This window comes from Mercenaria mercenaria, chromosome 15 (assembly GCF_021730395.1).
Source record: "Mercenaria mercenaria strain notata chromosome 15, MADL_Memer_1, whole genome shotgun sequence".
Taxonomy (NCBI): Eukaryota; Metazoa; Mollusca; class Bivalvia; order Venerida; family Veneridae; genus Mercenaria; species Mercenaria mercenaria.
In genome coordinates, this window is record NC_069375.1 from 24,005,435 (window position 1) to 24,013,750 (window position 8,316).

General features: G+C 33.0%; 1 protein-coding gene across 1 annotated transcript in view; it reads right to left on the bottom strand.

The window, feature by feature from the left end:
• The window catches only part of LOC123548479 (synaptotagmin-1-like), a 157,643-nt gene extending 151,071 nt beyond the window's left edge, over positions 1 to 6,572 (bottom strand). The window contains exon 1 of the mRNA XM_045335781.2: positions 6,432 to 6,572. The gene's annotated coding sequence lies outside the window, so the exon portion shown is untranslated. The remainder of the gene's footprint in view (positions 1 to 6,431) is intronic.
• Between the last annotated feature and the right edge of the window lie 1,744 nt (positions 6,573 to 8,316).

The window sequence follows — 8,316 nt, forward strand, 5'->3', positions numbered from 1 at the left end:
TGAAATGGGCTATTGAGTGGCTTGCCGGTGGTCAGTCAAAGCTACTGCCCAAAATCAGAAAAAACGACGGCAAATATTTTGACGATTGACCGCCAAGTCTTACAATAAGTGTTTTATAACATGAGATCAGAAATTAATTTTCACAGTTTTATTTATAAACGTTTGACTTCTTGGCTCCGTAAAAATGTGTTGAATAAAGACAGGTCATATGTCACAAGCTGTACTATCTTCCTGAAGATAACATATGATATTAAAACACTAGTTACGTTATACAATTCAAAATGATGTCTGAAAATCAGCGTGCAATGTGCAGTCCTCTTTAATCAAGTGCAATATCTCAAAAACAAACACACGGACCTGTTAATTTATTTCATCATATTATGGATCATATGTTTATATACGATCGAGGAAATATTCATTAAACTCTACATTGCAGAAAAATATTTTAGCGAAAATGTTTTTCCTATATGCGCTCATTTTGAAAACTTGTGCAAAGTCCAACTTTTTCAAATCAATCTTTAGACTAGCAAACTATCAAACATACGCCCCTATATTTCTATTTGCCGAAATTTCTAAGAATATTCTAAGGTTTTGAAAAATCAGGGTTTAATTAAATCATACATTTTTAAACCGAACTGGTCCAAACGGGCAGAGCTACCTTAAATGATAAATTTTCTTTGAAATTTATTCCAAAAAAGTCAAGTCCAGTGCAACTACACAGCAATAAACAAATATGTACTTATAGATGATATACGGCTGTAATCAAGCCACGACGAACAAGTCCATTACGCGTATTGAAATGAACGAAACAAGAACCTTCAGCTAGGAAAGAAATCCAATAATTGGTTACAACTAATTAAGTAAACATATTTCCAGCAAGTCCATACAATATCTAAAACAATCGAAGAACGAACACATGTACGCTTGTCAAACTTACATTGATATCATTACAAGTGTTATCCAGAAAATGTTGTTGTCTGCTTGCTGTATTTCAGGAATTCTCCCTGTTTTCTAATACAGTATACAGTTTTATAACAGATATCTTGTTCCAAATAAAAGGAAACTGGATATGGTTTTATTGTGTCCGTGCAAGAAAATAAGTGTTATGTGAAACGCTGATGTGCATCACAAAATAAATGATTAACTGATATGTTCATCAAAATATGAATTATAAAGTCAAATGTACATCACAATATTAATAAAAATATTCATCAAAATATCAGTGATAAATTCAAGTATACATCACATTATCAATGACAATTCCGGAGTTGTACACAGTATAGGTGATAAACTCAAGTGTACACCGCAATGTCAATCATAAATTCAGATTTTCATAAAAACACAAGTGAAAAACTCAAGAGTCATCACATTGTCAATGATAAATTCAGATGTTCATCAAAGCACAAGTGATAAACTCAAGAGTACATCACATTGTCAATGATAAATTAAACACCAGTGATAAATTCAAGTGCATACCACACTGTCAATGATAAATTCAGATATTCGTCAAAACATCAGTGATAAACTCAAGAGTACATCACATTGTCAATGATTAATTCTCGTGTTATTCACAGTATCAATGATAAACACAAGTGTTCATCACATTATAACTGATAAACTCACATGTTCATCATAACGTCTATAAAATGCCAAAAAATCATTTACTTAACTAGTAATGCTTCAGATAATTCATTTTGAGCGGATATATAAATAGTACGTTGTAAAGCTAAATAATTCTTAGAATTTCTATTTCTGAAAATAGTTTGAGGGAAAACAATCGTAAAAGTGGTTTCCGTAAAAACTGCAAGTGTGGAGAGAACGTTATTTTCCGTGAAATGGCGATTGTATATAATTTCTGCCTAGAATAAACGTAATCAGTCTTTTACAATCACTAACGAAAATGTACATTTTAAATCTTGAACAAAGCACCTTACATCTGGAGGTGTGCCTGTTTGTAATGAAGCTGCTTTTTCCGTGTTAAAAAACCAAACCAAAATATGTTTGCAGTTACCGTGCAAAATAATGAGGTTAACATAAAAAATTACCCAGACTTAATGTCACGAAACAGAAATCTCGCAAAACAGTAATTGGCATTAATTTAAGTCTGAATCTAGCTGAAGCTGAAAATAACTGAATACGTCATTTAACAGCCCATCCCTTGATATAAATTTAACGAACTACGAAAAAGGAATTTCATTAAATTGCACATAGCTGTTACATTTCAGTCCACAAGAGGTAAACGATCCCAACTCCAAATTAAACGAGTTTCAAAGTAATACATTTACCATTATGTCATTAAATTCAATCATGGATAATGCGTAGACCGTTTTCCTAGATATTTTAGAGAGTGTAACATGTATGTTAAGACTTATGGACAAACATTTGATTAATTAAAATATTTAAGATTGTGCACACACAAAATAATTTACGATTGCACAAAAGTATTCTTCATATAGAACAAGATGTTCATTTCAATCGTTCCTTTTAGAAGTTCATATCATACAAATTTTAAAAGATCGGGTATAAAACAGTATATAGTATGATGCTTTTGAAAACGTTCTGGCAGAAGCAGTTGTGAATGTTGCTCATACGAACAATGGTAAAGCGGTAGCTTGTTTCTTTTGGTAAAATTTAAAGAGGGTTAAAAGAAGCTATTTAATGTAAGATGATTCGTATAAAACATTTCAACTTCCCTCAATAACCACAAATACGTTATGCAATCAAGCTTGCACATGCTAGCAATAAACCGGGTACTATAAACGTACATCAGACATTCCTCTACTTCACGAAGGGTATGCTGTCGTAATATAATAATTAATGACACCTGTAAAGAAACGACAAGATATGGTGATACAGTGAATACGCCTTCTGATTTTCAACTTGGAGGCCGTGGATTCACACTCTGTCAGCGTCATCACGGCGCATATTCAAAGATATAAGTTAAGATACAGACATAAACCTAAACACTGCAATAACGTTTGTCTCATTCTTTATAACATTACGAGAACTGAGCTAATTCGATGTCACCATTTTCCGTGTAATTATTTTACCGCGGTGTTATCAAATCTCTACCTCTTGTTTCCACACTACGTTCCATCAACTTTTGCCTATACAGCAGCATAAAGGAATTGAAATTAATGGCAAATATATGAATTATTTCACCTAATCAAAGATTGGCGAAGAGGCTATGATTCGTTGCGTGTTGGACGAGCTCCTTGGAGAAAAATTTATTTGTAAATACACGAGATGCAGCAATATTAGCATGTTTCGCCGAATTATGCATCCGTTTGACTGATATGAACCAACTTCATTCGATTTTGAGTCAGCTGTCATAATGATAAAGATTTGACAAGATAATATGGCTTTTTAACATTATAGCACGCTCGGTAGACAAAATCACACGGTACTTTGGTATGATAACATAATTGTTTAACACAATAACACGCATTCTGTAGACAAGATCACACAGTACTTTTGACATAATAACATTGCACATAACATAATAAGACACTGTTTCAACAAGTTAACACCATACTTTGACATGATAACATCGCACTTTGACATGATAACATAGCATTATAACATAATAATACACTGTTTTGACAAGTTACCACAACACTTTGACAAGATCACATAAATTTTTAACATAATTAGACGCTCTGTAGACAAGATCACACGATACTTCAACAAGATATCATAGCTTTTAAACATACTAATGCACTCTGCAAACAAAATCATACTTTGACATGATAACATGGCTAATTAACATAATAACACTATCTGGACAAGTTAACATCACAACCTGACAAGATAACACGACTAGTTAACATAATAAGACAAAGTTCACACCACACTTTTAAATAATAACAGAACTTTTTAATAAGACACTGTTTGACAAGTTAACATCACGCTCTTACATGATAACATGAAATGGCCCGACATAAGACAGCTGCATTGGCTAGATCAAAGGTGAATGTGGACTAACTTAGACCATATCTACATCATTCAACAGTGTTTCATAACTGTTGTTTCTCTTAGTAGTCAGAACAATATGCCAGTTGAATATTTTTTCAGAAGGTCCGACACATTTTAAACATGAAGCATACGTTGTATAATAGATATTTTCATTTGTCGAAATACGTGCTCCGACATACAGAAAAACGCGCAATGTGATTTATGAAACAGTTGAAAAACGACATCTATGTTTTTCGAATATAGTAGATGAAATTACTTGGTGAAATTTTGTTTTTAATGATATCTGTTATATGCAGTTTAATAATGAATTTGGGTTTTATGTGGCAAACATTGCCTCTTCAGCTGTGTGCTCGGGTGCCCGCTTGTGATAAAATAATGCACGGAGAGGGCACCTGGATCTTCCTCCACCAGCAAAGCTGGAATGTCGCCATATAACCTATATTGTGTCGGTGCGACGTTAAACCCAACAAAACATGAATACTGATGTTACGAATTTTGAATATTTGTTTTTTACTGTGATCTTATACAGTTTGACTAAAACTGGCCTGAAGATATCAAAGACTTTTGCAGTGAATGCATACATTCTAAAGTATTGAAACAAACCTGTTCATACTTCTAAATGAGATATATTGTGAATATAAATATTGGAACTTATCTGCACTAACTCAAAATGTACCATAACAGCAAATTCATCAAATTTTCTCTCACAGAAAACCTCTTTGCTTGGAATTTTTAGCGCACACATTTCAATATTCTGCTACAGCCTTCTTTAGACTCTTTCGTTTACAATACAATCAAGCCAAGTCTAATGTTTTAACGATAGATGCTTTTTTTCAATGATGGTGTCCGTACACAACTGTCGTCAGCCTCTGTATGTATATAAAGTTTAAATATCTATGCATTTGGGCGACATACTGCTTCTTATTTACCTGAGAGAAGAAAACTATCGTAACAGTTAGTGATATCCGAAACCACATCAACGCAATCATTTGTTACAGTCACTTTATTGTTTATGCAGTTATATATATTTTACATTAAGTTATATGTTGCAAACGAACGTCTGCTTTTAAATTACTTCAGTAAAATAAACGATAGTTTGCACATATTTTTAAGGCCGTCTCGTTCTCTTTACACACTGCTAGTATATTAAGGTTTTGTAGTTCATCACTTAACCAAAGAAACTTTGATCTGTCCAATACGTGTTTTACCGTACTGTCCCGTACGTCTTCATATCCAAAACAAGCTAAAACAAATTTACCCCTTTAAAATGAAAAAACCTTTTGTAAAGAAATTAAGAAAACAAACAATAACTGCAGACTACGTAAATCCTTTTTTATGTGAAATATCGGTGCTAGGGCTTCGTTATAAATGCTCCAAAGTTTAAAGATATGTAACAATCCATTGAATATGGTTAGTTTTTAAAGCGTTGAACAATTTGAAAGTGTGACCCCTTTATGCTGTATTTTACCGGAATTCAATGCATGTATCGGAATATTAACAATCGTTTTATAAAGTAATATACATGTTTTATATGCAGTTCAAAATTCATTTATGTTAGCTCTGTCTTTCTATGCTTTGGTGTAGTTTGAATTTGTTTTCAAAATATTGACAAACACGTTAACTGCCTTGCAACTCGCTTGCACAGTGTTTTAACTTCCTAGCAACTTGCTCGTACAGTGTTTCAGAGTACACACTTTGGAGAATAAAATATCGATATGAAAAGAATTATGTACATTTTATCAACATATGATAATATTACGGATAAGTTATCGGTATAAAGGCGTTCTAACTACATTAACATCTTTATACCCGGGTACCTCTTTTTGTAATGATGTGATTAAGTGTTCATACTTCATCCATCAAATTATTACACTTCTAGGACTAGTAGTTATCTAGACAAAGTATGCCTAGATTTCGGATATGTTTTCCTAGATACAGTTTGCTTGACGTTCGGAATAGCATTTATCGTGTGGAACTGTAGTTACAAAAACAAGTGTTAGATAATTAAAATTCGCCTTTCTTAGGGAAATCCACCAAAACAACGAAGCTGGTATGGCTGTCACAATTTCTCGTATTAACCTCACTGCTAAAATCCTGATGTCATGATATAGCAGATTTGTACTTATTTGTTTTTGTTGTTGCTTATGTTGTTATTGTTCTTGCTAACATAGCCTTAGTTTACTTTTTACTTTTTCAGGTTCACATATGCAAACTATTTTACTTTAACATTCGACAACATTTAAATTCTAAAGACAGACGATTTATAAACATGTATTGTCTCCAACAGAAATTAACTCCCTGAGGCCGATATCGTAATATATCTGCTGCGGAGAGATAAGAGTTACCACCTAACGTCGAAGAACATTTTCTGATATTATCACGATCTCACGCACATACAGTCAATTGAAATCATGCAGGGAATCATTGGTGATTCAAATAAATTAAAATAAACTTACAAAACCTTCGAAGTTTCAAAAAATATTTTTATATCCTATTTCATCCGTAACCTATATCCAAATAGAAAAATATTTTCACTTCGAAGTATTTCACAATTTTAACAAACCTACTGCGTTGAAAATATTTGAACGTTTCTGTAAAGACATTGAACTCCATTAAATAGAAATACAATATTAACAAAGACTTTGTACAAAAGCATACTTAAAATTGACACCCGTTTTTGTGTGAATATCGATCATGCCCTTGTTTAATTTTGATGTATACATGTACACAAACGTTTTGTGACACGCGATGAGACAGTTAAGTTGTAATACATACATTTACCTTTGAAAGATTATTAAATTTACAATCGTATGTTTATGTAGTCACATTGTTTTTGTATTTTATAAAATATGTTTTGTTGTGTTCATGTTTTTCAGTTTGTATCGTATTTGATGTGAGTGTACGAATATTTCAGCCTTCTAAAACTTAACATTTTCCGACCATTCATTTAACTGATAATGGAATTTCATCGTCTGAATAATCATCGGACGGAACTGATATGTCAGAAGCTGCATGATAATGAATATTTTCTTTATTTTAAGAAAGATTTTTGGCAGACGACATTATTTTACTCCTTTGAAATACAGAATGAACGAAACACAGTGGATTTCGTTTTTACATGGCCGCATAATGACAAACACTTATTTCAACAAGGGAACTAATTAGCACTAATTATAAAAAATAATACCCAGTATGCAAAATAATTTTGCTTTTGCCAAGATTATCAAAAATTAACAAGTACATGTCACAATCAGCATGATCTCGGTGCCGCGACTATACTCGTCAATCGCCGTCCTGGGGAGTCCTGATAACGCGAGTATTATATAAATACCATATGGCAGCGTGTGTGACATTGATATTGTCAACCCGTGGGCAGAATGTCACCCGAGGCGAAAGCCGAGTGGTGACATTCTGTTCCGAGGGTTGACAATATCAATGTCACACACGCTGCCATATGGTATTTATTTTATTATACCGAACAAAACTAAACACAAAAAAATAAATATGTTTTTGATTCATTTAATTCAGTAGTTTCATCTTTAGCGCGGTAATCAGTTGTGTACACATTGAACAGCGACGTCATTATCATTACAATATGATATTCTGTACAAAGGAGGCAATCATATGGCTAAAAAACTGAAGTAGTTATTTGCCCTTATATGACATTCAAAATATCAGCGCGGTCACATGACCTGACAATCACTTTCGCTTGGTCACGTGTTAAAAAGATTAAAAATGTTTCTGACAGTCAAAATATCTCCTTTTCGGGTAATGGGATTTTACCGTTGTAGACAAAAGTGAGGTATAATAAAGGCGGATATCGACGCTACGGGGGTAGAAAATATAACGCCTATAGTCGCATTTCGGCCCCAGGGAGTTAATATGCAAAATAGGCTTAAGAAACTGAATAAATTGCAACACGCGCTCGATATTGAATATTACATTTAATACGATATGAATATGAAACTTATGTTTAGATATTCACTGTAGCCATGCATATGTGTTGTACATGTGCCACATACTTGTATCACTATATGGTTAAATGAAGAAGTAAAAAACTTCTTAAAGTTGCATTTATTCGTATTTCAGCCGGAAAAACCTTTTACTAGATAATGATGTTAACGTTGCCTAGCTTTTATCTGAATCCAATTTTCGTACCAGTGCATTTCCATCGTCCTGGGCTTTTGATGCTATCCACGTGCACTATAATCATATATTCCGAAACATATATATCACATATTAAGAGAAGTTTTGTTTGAAATAACTTCGGCTTAACTTGTTTTGAAGCTTTTGTTTTATAAGTTTTCATGAGGTTAGAAATATTTCGTCTCGCAAATTGTT